General features: G+C 32.8%; 1 pseudogene; it reads right to left on the reverse strand.

Annotated features, from left to right (window-relative positions):
• Positions 1-6,165: 6,165 nt before the first annotated feature.
• LOC100618530 (SWI/SNF-related matrix-associated actin-dependent regulator of chromatin subfamily E member 1-like) lies at positions 6,166-7,066 on the reverse strand (annotated as a pseudogene).
• Between the last annotated feature and the right edge of the window lie 7,634 nt (positions 7,067-14,700).

Consider the following 14,700-nt stretch of genomic DNA (forward strand, 5'->3'; position numbering starts at 1 on the left):
CATGTTGAAGGTAAGTTGGGGATAGTGAGGGTGTGAATAGGTAAATCTAAGCAAGTGTTAATGAAGTAGTGACATGAAACTAGACAATTAGACACTGGCATTGAGTACCTTAAGAATTTGCAGTCATTGGAAAATAATCTTCAAAAAGGAAATAGAATAACAAAGCTAATCTTCATATACTTCCAAATAGTGCCACACTCAGTTTGTAAGCATAATTGATGAAGCAACCTAAATGAGTACTTCTTTATATAATATAAAGGTATTCTCTGTCTAAACTGATGATTCATGAGCCTTCAAGGATTTTAAAAAAAATTTTAAAATATATCGTATTTTCCCAATTATATGTAAAGCATTTTTACATGTATTTTTAAAAGTTTGAATTCCTAATTCTTTCCCTGCATCCATCTTTTATATCTTCCTCAAGAAGATAAGACATTTGATATATGTTATAAATATGCAGTCATGCAAAACATATTTTTATATTAGTCATATTGCAAAAGAAAAGTGCCTAATAAAACAGCAACCAAAATAAAGTAAACTGAAAAATGTATAATTTGATATGCATTGAGGCTCCACTAATTCTTTTCCTGGAGGTATAGTGTTTTTCATCAAAAACCTCTGGTGTAAAAATAAATTTGTGAGTTATAAAATAAAATATTTAGATAGAAAAACTGTTCCAATATAGGTTCAAGACTGTTTAACTCACCAATCAGGTTCAAACTGTTTGGATAATTTTGATAGAGTTAATCAAAAGTATTGTCAGTGATGAAGTGAAACTCAAATATGAACTTCCTTTCAGGGCCAGGTACAAGGATGTTAAAGAGACTCTTACTATGAACATAAAATATTTATTGAAATATATAAGGATAAATAAAGGGTTTCTAATTCTAAGGGATTCTAAATCCACCCAAATAAACACTCAGGTTCTATAAGGAACCACTTCTCCTGTGTTTACCAGACTACACTAATCCTTCCTGATCTGACTAACACAAATTTATACTATCTAAATAAAAACTACCACTAATATCCTTATAAATCTTAACTTCATCTTCAAATTATAAAATAGCATCAAATTGGTTGAGTCTCAACAAGAATCAAGTTAGGACTCTGAGTCTCTTAAGACTCAGACTCCCAACCAATGACCAGGTTTTTCTCTGGTCTTCTCAGAGTTAAACAATCTATAATACTGCAATAGATATTCAATAGTGTTTCCCAAGTTGGAAAAGGAAAACACTGAGCTCCTTCAGATCTTCCCCTCAGGCACAGTGAGAGGCAAAGTTGTTACCTCCTCTAGACCTGAGAGAGAGTCTCTGAGAGTGTGTCTCTGCTAACTTCCAGAGACCAACTCCCAACTGCCAGAGAGAGTAATTGAAATAGAAAAAGGTTATAACTGTCACATCTGAAATCAACATGCTCTTAGCTCTGCTTAAAACTCCAATTCTTTTCTCAAGCCAACCACTTTGCTTCTTATCTCCAAACAATACTTATTTTCTAATATCATCCTTACACTTGAGATTATGTTGAATCATTGTATGGTGAAAGTAGCTAAATAAGTCACTGTTTATCATTTTATAAAATAACTGTTCTCTTGATTTCATTCACTTCATATTACAATAGTTTATATGTCTTCCAGGATTTTTCTGATGCTATTTTGCTTGTTGTTTCTTATAGCACAATATTATTCTATTACAATCTTAAGCTACACTTGTTTAGACATTACCCAACTGATGTCCATTCCTCCAATTTCCAATTCTTTGCTACACTAAAAAAAGAGCTGTTATGAATATTTTTGTACATTTAAGTCCTTTTCCTTTCATAAATCTCTTTGCAATTCAAACTCTCTTGCTAGATAAAAGGACATAACAGTTTTATAGCACCATGGGCGTAGTTATAAATTGTTCTCCAGAAACCATAGATTAGTTCACTATTCTACCAACAGTGCAGTAGGTTCCTAATTTTCCAGCATCCACCCCAACATTTATCTTATTTTTTGATCATATTAGGCAATCTAATAGGTATGAAATGATACCTCAGAATTGTTTTAGTTTCTATTCTCTCATTAATAGTGACTTAAAACATTTTTCCATATGGATATGGTTCACTTTGATTGATTCTTCTGAAAATTGCCTGTTCATATCCTTTGACCATTTATCCATTGGGGAGTTCTTCATATTTTTATAACTTTTTTTTTACTTCTTCATATATTTAAATAATGAAGCCTTTATCTGAAAAAAAACCTTTGTATAAGAAAGTTATTAACTTTGAAAAAGTTAAAATTGGTACATTATTGTGCTAAATGGTAAAACATAACAATTATGTGACTACTTTAACTTTCTTCAATAATCATTGTTAAGCTACTAGAATTCATTTTGGGCCACATAAACATGACACATCTGAACTCTCAAGACATAACCCAAGTTTACGTAATGAACTCTTAGAACAAATTCCAAATACAAAAAAAACACCTAAGGTTATTTCTTAAAGGCCTTTTCATCACAGATTCAGACCTTCTCTGAACACTGATTCCTACTTCTATTCAGGAGAAATAGTGGCAAGTACTGCTTTGCTTGAATTTTGGACATTCAGACAAACATATGATTTTCTGACTGTTTCTCAGACAGAATGTTGGTGAAGATATATTGAGGCACATTTATGTGGGGAAATTTTCTTCTAGTGTGACTCTGGATCTTATGCAACCTCTATATTAATAAATAATATAATAAGTAAAGGTTAGTCACTTTAATTAAATCTACTTCCACCAATAAAAAAAATTCTGGGAAGAGTTCCTCCCCACCTTAAATCACTAAATTTTAGGCATAATTTAGCACAACCATAACCCTCTGCTACTATTACTTGAAAGATGACTGAGCTAGCCAGGACTCTCAGTAGTGCCAAAATCTCTGGCCATAATTCTGAGCAGTTGCTAAAAAAGATATAATCTACTGAGGGTAAAGACAAAGGATTCAGAAAATGATACCAGTACTCAGACAACTTCATCTGTATTAATAAACCTGATGTACAGCAAGGTTAAGATACCTGCATCACATTTTTAATTTAGAATATTTTTTCAATGGTTAAATAATTCATTATTTTCCCACCCCTCTACCTTCCCCACTCTTGGCATTGATGAGCAGTTACACTGGGTTTTACATGTATCATTATTGAAAACCCATTTCCATGTTATTCATATTTACAATAGAGTGCTTTTTTAACACCAAAACCCAAATTGTATCCCCATTGAACTATGTGATCAATCACATGGTTTTCTTCTGCATTTCTGTTCCCACAGTTCTTTATCTGGTTAGTGTTCTTTCCAGGGCAAAAAACAAAACTAAAAGCAAAGGGACTCCACTATATGGTGCAGCATTGAAGTTAGGCAGAGTGTGGGCATTTCCATGTTAAAAGGGGACAAAATTACTCTCATCAAATTTTAAGCTCATCACCCCTCCTCCACGCTACCTATGGTGCCAGAGTCTGAGCACCTGTGAGGAAACATCTAGGTTCTCAGGCAACTGGCTGAGGATACTATAGATTTACCCCTGAGAAAAGTGATACTTGGGACTCCAGGAGGCTGAAGAATGTTTAGATTGGGCACAGAGACAGTGAAGGGCTTCACACAGCAGCCATCACTGTGGAGACTCAAAAATAGCCTCTGGGCAAAAGTCTCTGTGGAGCTCAAAACAAAGACTTGCCTCATCTCCTCACTCGAATATCTGTGTATCAATCTCTAGATTCTCAGGGGCTGGGTGAGGACACCACAGATTTACTTCTAAGAACAGTGACACTTGGGACCACAGGAGGTTGAGGAATGTGGACCTTAGGCACAGAGATAGACCAAAGAAGGGAAGCACACAGCAGATACCACAGAGACTTGAAAAATAACCTTGGGGGAAAACCTGCTCCATCTCTCGATACACAGGGAGCCTGCCCTCCTCACTTAGACTTCTGGCTGGGAAGGGAAAGAAAAACCAACAAAGCAGGGGCCACTAATACTCAAGAACTATTATCTATAACTACAAAAAATAAGGAAAAGCCTTTAACTCTGAATAATTTCTACTTGGAGAAACAACAGAATATAGAGGAGAAAACAGAGGATGACAAACATGCAAACAAATCCAGACTTTAAAAAAATGGAAATTGGTCACAAGCTTTCTAAGATATCAGGCTAAAATTTGAGAACCAAACTAAAAAGATAGGAGACACTTGAAAAGAAAATTGGGAAATGGTTAAAAAAGAAAATAACAGCTTAAAAAAATTACTTTTCCACTTGGAAAAAGAAGCCCAGAAGTCAAATGAAATGATAAGCAAATTGAAGAGCAGAAGTGACTGGCTGGACTGAAAGTAATGAAAAGCAGGATAGAACAAACTGAAAAGGAAAATAAAAAAAAAATCATAGCTGAAAATGAGTCCTTAAAGACCAAAAATGGGCAAGTCGAAGCTAATGATGTGAAAAGAAAGCAAGAATTAATAAAGCAAAGTCAAAAGAATGACAAAATGGAAGAAAAGATGAAATGTCTCCCTGAAAAAGTGACCAAAATGGAAAACTGATCTAGAAGAGACAATTTGAAAATCATTGATCTACCTGAAAACCTAGGGGGAAAAAAAAACAGTAACCTTGACCCAATACAACAAGAAATTATCCAAATGAACTGCCCTGGTATTCTTCAACAAGAGGACAAAATAGACATTGAAAAAATCCATAGATCACCCTCTATATTAAATCCTCAAAAGACAACCCCCTAAATTTTAATTTCCATATTCAAGAGCTTCCAAGCAAAGGAGAAAATATTACAAAAAAGCCAGAAAGAGACAATTCAGATATCAAGGATTACCAATAGGGATTACATAGAATATGGCAGTCTCCCCACTTAAGGACCACAAGGCTTAGAATGTGATATTCAGAAAGGCAAGAGAATTGGGCCTACAACCAAGAATCACCTACTCATCAAAAATTACTATATATTCCAGGTTAAAGTATGGGCATTCAACAAAATAGATTTCCAAATATTTGTAAAGAAAAGACCAGAACTAAACAGAAAGTTTGATATCCAAATACAAGAATCAAGAAAAATATGAAAAGGTAAATAAGAAAAAGAAGGGAATTTTTAAAAATTTTTTTCCTTAAGTGTTTCAATAAGATCAAATTGTTTATATTCCTATATGGAAAAATGTTATTTGCAACTCTCAAAAATTGTATTCATTATTTTAATAGTTAGAAGAATTATTCATATGTCAATGTTTGGGTGCTAAGTGTTTAAGATGATATGCAGAAAAAGAAATGGGGGGAATATAAAATGGCACCAAGAGGAACTTGAAGTACTAGGAAACACAGGATAATCTATATCACACATATAGGTGCATGGGAGAGGGAGGGGAAGAATACTATTATAAAAAGGAGAGGAAGAGAGTGCTAATACGTAATAATCAAATCTTACTCTCAATGGAATAAATTCTGAGAGGGATTAGCATCTAGATCCATTGAGGTATTGAATTCTATCTTACCCTACAGGGATGTTGAGAAGGAAATACCAAAGGGCGAGTGGGATGGGGAATACAAAAAAGGGTGGGAAATAATGGGAGGGAGGGAATTTAATAGACCTTAAAAATGAAAAGGGAATAAGAAGAGAGGGGGCAGAAAGGGAAGTAAAATAAGGGTGGAAATTAGGGGGACTGATTAAAAGCAAACCACTTGTGTAGAAGGAAATAGCAAAAGAAGAAAGGGCAGAACTAGGAGAGTAAATCAAAATATTGGGCAATACATAGGTGGTAATCATAACTCTGAATGTGAATGGGATGAACTCATCCATAAAACAGAAGCAAAAAGCAGAGTGGATTAGAAAGCAAAATTCTACCATATGTTGTCTACAAGAAACACACATGAGGCAGATAGACACACACAGATTAAAGGTAAAAGACTGGAGCAAAATTTATTGGGCAACAACTGAGGAAAAGAAGGCAGGAGTCCCAATCATGATATCTGAAAAAGTCAAAGTAAAAATAGGTCTGACTAAAAGGGGATGTAGGGAATGTAATTACATCATGATAAAAGGCTGTATGGACAACAAGGAATTTTGTTTTACACTCAAAAACAGTTTTTCATAAAAAAAGGAAAAACATAAAAACAAAAAACACCAAAAATTCAAAACACATGGCATTATTCAACATTTATTTTTTCTTCTCACTGTTCTCTGGTGCAGAGTCTCTCAGAGACTCCTCCACTGTAGCACTCTTGTTCTCTGAACCAGTGTTGCTGTCACTAGTACCTTCTTCTGCTATGTTATCTACTTACTCTTGGCCACTCTCCTTATATTCAGGGGTAGATGTTCCTTCTTCACCATACTGTTGACTTTTTTATAGTTTCTTATGGGTGTGTCTCTTCTATCTCCATCAGAGTGCTTTCCTCTTCCTTCTCATCACCTTTGCTAGTGGTCTGGTTGTCCTTGGCAGTGGCAGTGGTAGCAGTGGTGGCAGTGGCAGTAGCAGAAGCAACACTAGTACCACTCTGACATTGTTCTACTTGCTCCATGGCTTCTTTTTCTCATTCCTCCTGCTTTCTGTGGGTTTATTCCTCTGCTTTGGAATTTCAGCTGCTATTTTTTCCCATGTCTACCTCCAGGAATCTGTACTTTCTAAGAACTTCCTCTTTTTTCCTGGTAATGTTCTTCTGTTTGTAAGAGTCTGGCTTCTAATTTTCTCTGGTGGACCATTAAGGACTGAACTTGTCATTTGAGGAGCTGAATTTTGGCCATGGTAACCAATGAACAAACATCTGGTAGCACACTTTCTCTTAATATCTCACTGATTAAAGGGTGGTTGTCTCTCAAAATGGACAGTTGCTGTGTGTTTCACTGAGTAAACCATTATAATAGTCATGTGGCTCTTCTGTTGCTTAGATGCTCATATAAGGTTCTCTTTTCCTCATTCAGGACTGTCTCTATTGACTTTCTTCCTCTAATGTATCTTTACCTCGACTTTTTGCATTGATGTAAGAAAGGTATACAGGTGAATTATGACAGGCCTACATAGATTCATTATACTCTATCTTTTCTGCTTCACACTCATTTAAATATTCAACATGTATTTACCAAACCGAACAGCATCCAAATTTCTAAAGGAAGAATTAGTGGAGTTTAAGGAAGAAATAGATAATAAAACTATAATAGTGGAAGACCTGAAACCTTCCTCTTTCAGATCTAGATAAATCAAACCAAAAATAAATAAGAAAGAGGTAAGAGATGCATATGAAATCTTGGAAAAATTATAGTTAAGAGACATGTAGACAAAAATAAGTAGGGACAAAAATGAGTACACCTCCTTTTCAGTAGCTCATGATACATTCACAAAGACTGACCATGTATTAGGTCATCAAAACATGGCAAACAAGTTAAATAGAGCAAAAATAATAAATGCAACCCTTTCAGATTATAATGCAATAAAATAAATGTTAGTAAAGATACATGGAAAGGCAAATCAAAAACTAATTGTAAATTAAATATGATTCTTTAAAATTGGTTAGTTAAAGAACAAATCATAGAAACAATAATTTCATTGAAGAGAATGACAATGATGAGACATCCTATCAAAATCCATGGGATGCAGCCAAGGCAGTACTCAGGGGGATAATTTATATCCTTGAGTGCATATATTAACAAATTAGGGAGGGCAGAGATCAATTCATTGTGAATGCATATTTAAAAAAAAAACTAGAAAGACAACAAATTAAAAGTCCCTAGATAAAAACTAAATTAGAAATCATACAAATTAAAGGAGAAATTAATAAAATTGAATGTGAAAGAATGATTGAATTAACAGATAAGACTAGAAGCTGGGACTTTGAAAAAACAAGTAAAACAAACTAAGTACTTCTTAATGCAATAAAAAGGGAAAGAATAAAACCAAATTAACAGTATCAAAGATGAAAAGGGAGATCTCATCTCTAATGAAGGGGAAATTAAGGCAATCATTAAAACTTTTTGCCCAATTATATGGCAATAAATATGGCAATCTAGGTGATATGAATGAATATTTACAAAACTACAAATTGCCTATATTAACAAAAGAAGAAATAGAATACTTAAATAATCACATATCAGATAAAAAATTGAACAAGTCATCAAGGAACTTCCTAATGAAACATCCCCTGTGCCTGATGGATTCACAAGTGATTTCTATCAAACATTCAAAGAAAAATTAATCCCAATATTATACAATATTTGACATAATAAGCAAAGAAGGAGTTCTACCAAATTATTTTTATGTCACAAATATGGTACTGATTCCAAAGCCAGGCCAGTGAAAAACAAAGAAAGAAAACTATCAACCAATCTCCCTAATGAACATAGATGCAAAAATCTTATATAGAATAATAACAAAAAGACTCTAGCAACTGATCATGAGATTTATTCATTAAGATAAGGTTGGATTTATACCAGAAATGCAAAGATGGTTCAGTATGAGGAAAACCATACACATAATTGACTATATTAACAAGCAAACTGAAAATAATCACATGATTATCCCACTAGTTGCAGAAAAAACCTTTGACAAAATACAACACTCATTCTTATTGAAAATACTAGAAAATATAGGACTAGAAAGACTTTCCCTAAAAATAATAAACAGTATATATTTAAAAATGATTTTCAAGCATCATCAGCAATGGAAATAAATTAGAAACCTTCCAAATAAAATAAGGAGTGAAACAAGGATGCCCATTTTCACCTCTATTATTTAATTTAACATTGTACTAGAAACACTAGCAGTAGCAATTAGAGAAGAAAAAGAAATTGAATGTATTAAAATAGGCAATGAGGTGACCAAACTATAACTCCAGATGATATGATTCTCTATTGTAAGAGTCTTAGAGAGACAACTACAAAAAACTAGTAGAAATAATAAAAAAAACTTTAGCAAAGTGATAGGATACAAAATAAATCCCCATAAATCACCAGCATTTCTAAGCAGCAAGAGATAGAGAAATTCCATTTAAAATCTCCCTAGACAATATAAAATATTTTGGAATGCATTTGCCAAGACAAACACAGGAATTATATGAACACAGATATGAACACAGATACAAAACACTTTCCACAAAATTAAAAACTAGATCTAAAAAATTTAAAAAATATTTATTGCTCATGGGTAGGATGAGCTAACATAATAAAAATGACAATCCTACTCAAATTAATTTAAGTTAATTAATTTAAAAGTAAAAATAGCTTTTTTTACTGAAAGTGAAAAAAAAACTATAACAAAGTTCATTTGGAAGAACAAAAAATCAAGAATATCAAGGGAAATAATGAAAAACATGTGAAGGAGGGGGCCTAGAAGTAACAGGTATTAAACTGTACTATAAAGCATTGGTCATCAAAAAATATGGTACTGGTTAAGAGACAGAAGGGAGGATCAATTGAATAGAGTTGGGGTAAATGATCTCAGGAAGACAGTGTATAATAAATCTGAAGAAACCAGCTTTTGGGAAAAAATCTACTATTTGGCAAAAACTGCTGGGAAAATTAGAAAACAGTATGGGAGAGATTAGGTTTAGATCAACATCTCACACCCTACACCACAATAAATTCAGAACTGGTGAATGACTAGAATATAAAGAAAGAAATTATAAATAAATTAAGTGAACACAGAATAGTATACTTGTCAGACCTTTGGGAAAGGAAAGATTTTAAAACTGAGCAAGTTAGAAAAAATCACATAATGTAAAATAAATAATTTTGATTAAATTAAAAGTTTTCATACAAACAATACCAATGCAATCAAAATTAGAAGGGAAACAACAAATTGGGGAAAAACTTTATAACAAAAACCTCTTACAAAGGTCTAATTACTCAAATTTATAAAGAGCTAAATCAATTGAAAAAAAATCAAGCCATTCCCCGATTGATAACTTGGCAAGGGACATAAATAGGCAATTTTCAGATAAAGAAATAAAAACTATCAATGGGCACATGAAAAAGTGTTCTAAATCTCTTATAATTAGAGAAATGCAAATCAAAACAACTCTGAGGTACCACTTCACAGATGTCAGATTGGCTAACATGACAGCAAAGCAAATTCATAAATGTTGGAACGGATGTGGCAAAATAGGGACATTAATGCATTGCTTGTGGAGTTGTGAATTGATCCAACCATTCTGGATGGCAATCTGGTACTATTCCCAAAGGGCTTTAAAAGACTGCCTTTTCTTTGATCCAGCCATACCAATGCTGCTTTTATACCCCAAAGCAATAATAAGGAAAAAGACTCCTACAAAAATATTCATAATCTCTCTTTGTATTGGCAAAAAATTGGAAAATGAGGGAATGCCCTCCATTTTGGGAATGGCTGAACACATTGTTGGTGATGGAATACTATTTTGCTGAAAGAAATAATGAACTGAAGGAATTCCATATGAACTGTAATGAACTCCAGGAATTGATGCATAGTGAAAGGAGCAGAACTAGGAGAACCTTATAGACAAAGTTGAGTGTAATGAACTTCTCCACTAGTACCAATGCAATGATGTGAGACATTTCTGTAGGATTTGTGAAAAAGAATACTATCCACAACCAGAGAAAGAGCTGTGGTAGTAGAAACATAGAAGAGAAACAACTTCTTAGTCACATGAGTCAATGGGGATATGATTTGTGATGTAGACTCTAAATGATGCCTTATTGCAAATATTAATATGGAAGTAGGTCTTGATCAATGGCACATGTAAAACCCAGTGGAATTGGGTATTTGCTACAGAAGGGGGTGGAAGGAGGTAAGGAAAAGAACATGAATCATATTACCAAGGAAAAATGTTCTTAATTAATCAATTAAATAAAAATTTAAAAATTCAGTAATGCTGATAATTTGTGTTGCTTTATTTTGTAGTCTGCAACTTTGCTAAAGTTGTTAATTATTCCCACTAGCCTTTTAGTTTATTTTCTAGTATTCTTTAATTATAATAACATATCATCTGCAAAGAGTGATAGGTTAGTTTCCTCTTTGCCTACTTTAATCCCTTCAATTTATTTTTCTTCTCTGATTGATTCTGCTAGATTTTCAAGAACAATATTATATAATAGATTTGACAATGTGTATCCTTGTTTTACTGCTGATCTTATTGGGATGGTTTTAACTTGTTCACATTACAGATAATAGTTGTTGATGGTTTTAAATATATATTGTTTATTATTTTAAGGAAGGGCCATTCTAGTTCTATATTTTCTAGTGTTGTAAATAGGCATGGGTGTTGTATTTCTGTCAAAGGATTTTTCTGCATCTGTTGTAAAAATCCTATGATTTATGTTGATTTTATTATTTATATAGCTAATTACATGGATGGTTTTCCTAATATTAAAACATTCCTCATATAAATCCCACCTGATCACAGTGAATAATCCTCTTGATGATTTGATATACTCTTTTTGTTCATATTCTATTTAAGATTTTTGTATCTATATTCATTAAGGAGATTAGTTTAGTTTTCTTTCTTTGTTTTTAGTTTGCCTGACTTTGGAATCAATACCATATTTGTGTCATTAAAATAATTTGGTAATACTTATTTATTGCTTATTTTGTCTAATAATGTATTTTCTATTGGGATTAGTTGTTCTTTAAATATTTGATAAAATTCACTTGTGAATCCATCTGGCCCTGAGGACTTTTTCTTAGGAAGTTCCTTGATGGCTTGTTCAATTTCTTTTTCTGAGATGGGATTATTTAGGTATTCTATTTCCTTTTTTGTTAATGTAGGCAATTTATATTTTTGTAATATTCACACATTTCACCTAGATTATCATATTTATTTTTATATATTTGGTCAAAATATATCTTAATAATTTCCTTTATATTCATCTACATTAGAGATTAGCACACCCTTTTCATCTTTGATGCTGCTAATTTGATTTTCTTCTTTTTTATTAGATTAATCAGTACTTTATTTGTTTTGTCAAGTACTAGCTCCTAGGCTCATTTGTTAGTTCACTAGTTCTTTTACTTTCAATTTGATTAACTTTTCCTTTAATTTTTGGTATTTCCAATTTAGTTTTCATTTGAGGATTTTTAATTTGTTCTTTTTCCAATTTTGTATGTTGCAAGCCCAATTCATTGATCTCCGTCCTCAATTTTTATTGCTATAGGCACTCAGAGAGAATTCTTCCCCTGAGTACTGATTTGGGCTATATTCCATTGATTTTGATATGCTGTCTCCTCATTGTCATTCTCTTTAATGAAGTCCACAACTGTTTCTATGATTTCTGTTGGACTTGCCAGTTTTAAAGAATTAGATTATTTAGTTTCCAAATAATTTTAAATTTGCCTTTCTGTGGAGCCTTTTTAATTATGATTTTAATTTGATTTAGAATCTGAAACGTTGTATTTATTATTTCTGCTTTTCTTCATTTGTTTGCAACATTCCTAGTATATGGCTGATGTTTGTATATGTGCCATATACTGCTGAGAAGAAGGTAGATTCCTTCTTATCCCTGTTCAATTTTTTCCAGATGTGTATTAACTCTATTTTTTACCATTTCATTCAATTCCTTTATTTCTTTCTTATTTATTTTTTGTTTGATTTATCTGGTTCTGAAAGGAGAAGGTTAATATCCCCCACTAGTAGGATCTTACTATCTATTTCCACCTTGAGATCATTTAATTTTTCCTTTAGAAATCTAGAGGCTATAACATTTTAGTGAATAAATATTTAGTAATGTTGTTACTTCACTGTTTATAGTACCCTTTAGCAAAATGTAATTTTCTTCCTCATCTCTTTTATACAGATCAATTTTTACTTTAGCTTTGTCTCATATCATTATTGATACTCCTGCTTTATTTTTTTTTACTTTAGATGATGGAAAATAAATTCTGTTCCAGCCTTTTAACTTGATTCTGTGTGTGTCACCCTGCCTCAAATGTGTTTCTTTTAAATAACATATAGTTGGATTCTGTTTTTTTAATTCAATCTGCTATCCCCTTCCATTTTGCGGTGATCCCATCTCATTCATATTCAGCATTATGATTACTAACTGTGTTTTGTCCTCCATCATATTTTCTCCTTTAAATCCTGATCTATTTCTTTTCTTTCTCATCCTTCTCACCAGTATTTTGCTTTTTGTCACCCCAGCCTCAACTTGCATTTCTCTCTAATTTTCCTCCTTCTTCCCTTTTCTTATTTTCTTTCTGCCTCTCTGTAGGGTAAGATAGAATTCTATAGTCAATGAGAATGTTTGTTTTACCCTCTCTGATCCAGTTATGATGAAAGTAAAGATTAAGTATTGCCTGTCACCACTCTTATCCTCCCATCTCTATAATGAATTTTCATACCACTTTATGCTATATAATTTTCCCTATTCTTTCTCTGCCTTCCATTTTCACTCATTGCAACCCTGTCTTTTAGGCCTTGATTATATTTTACATATCATTAATATTAATAATATCATAGCATACATATGTTATTCCATATTATCACATTTACATATACATCATGTCAGCATAATCAGCCTACTTCTCCACCCTCTTTCTGAGCAAATTCCTTTTTATCTTCTCTATTATAATGTCTGAAAATTACAGAAATTCTTTTTTCCATGTAGACATAACAACATCTTGATATTAATGGGTCCCTTAATTTTCTCTTTCTTATTTACCTTAATGAGCTTCTCTTGTTTTTCATGTCTGGGCTTCAGATTTTTTGTTTATGTCTGGTCTATTCCTCAGGAATCCTTGGAAATGTTCTATCTTATCTAATGCCCATTTTCCCCCTTAGAGAATATACTCAGTTTTGCTGGATAGGCACTCTGGGTAGTAACCCCATATCATTTGTCTTCCTGAATATCTTATTCCATGCCTTTCAATCCTTTAATGTAGAAGCCTCTAAGTCTTGTGTAATCCTTATTGTAGTTTCATGGTGTTTGAATGTTTTCTTTCTGGCTGTTTGAAGTATTTTTCCCCTTGGCTTGATGGTTCTTGATTTTGGCTATAATATTCATTGAAGTTGGAATTTGAGGATTTCATTCTATGAATTTTTCTTATTTCAATTTTATTTTCTTGTTCAAGGATCTCTGGGCAATTATCTTTGATAATTTCTTATAATATGATGTCTAAGGCTTTTTCTTGATCATGGCTTTCAGGTAGTCCAACAATTCCCAAATTGTCTCTCCAAGATCTATTTTCTATGTCAGTTATTTTTTCAATAAGATATTTTATGTTTTCCTCTGTTTTTCATTACTCTCTGCTTTTTTCTTTCTTGATAACTCATAAAATCATTCGTTTCTAAGTGCTCAATTCTGATTTTTAAGGCCTGATTTCCCTCTGTCAATTTTTGGTTCTCGTTTTTCAATTGGCCCATTTCTTCTTGCATTATTTTTATTTCTCATTCTCACTTTTACTCTGCCTCTCTTAATTGGTTTTTGAAGCCCTTTTGGACTTCTTCCAGAACCTGTGTCTAATCCATATTTTTCATTTGGAATTTGGATGTGTTTCCTTTGCCTTCACTGTCCCCTTCTTTGTCTGTACTTTGCTCTTTTATCCATTAAAAATTCTTTAGAATAATGTGCTTTTTTGTTTGCTCATTTTTAATCTAATTATAGGTATGCTGGGGAGGATATTGTGGGCTGAGGGCTGAGAAACCTGAAATGCTGCTTCCCCTGCTGATTCAATTGACCCTTGAGATGGTAATACCTTGAAGACTTGACTCAGACTCAGTTGTAAGTTTTTTATCTC

This window comes from Monodelphis domestica, chromosome 2 (genome assembly GCF_027887165.1).
Source record: "Monodelphis domestica isolate mMonDom1 chromosome 2, mMonDom1.pri, whole genome shotgun sequence".
Lineage (NCBI taxonomy): Eukaryota > Metazoa > Chordata > Mammalia > Didelphimorphia > Didelphidae > Monodelphis > Monodelphis domestica.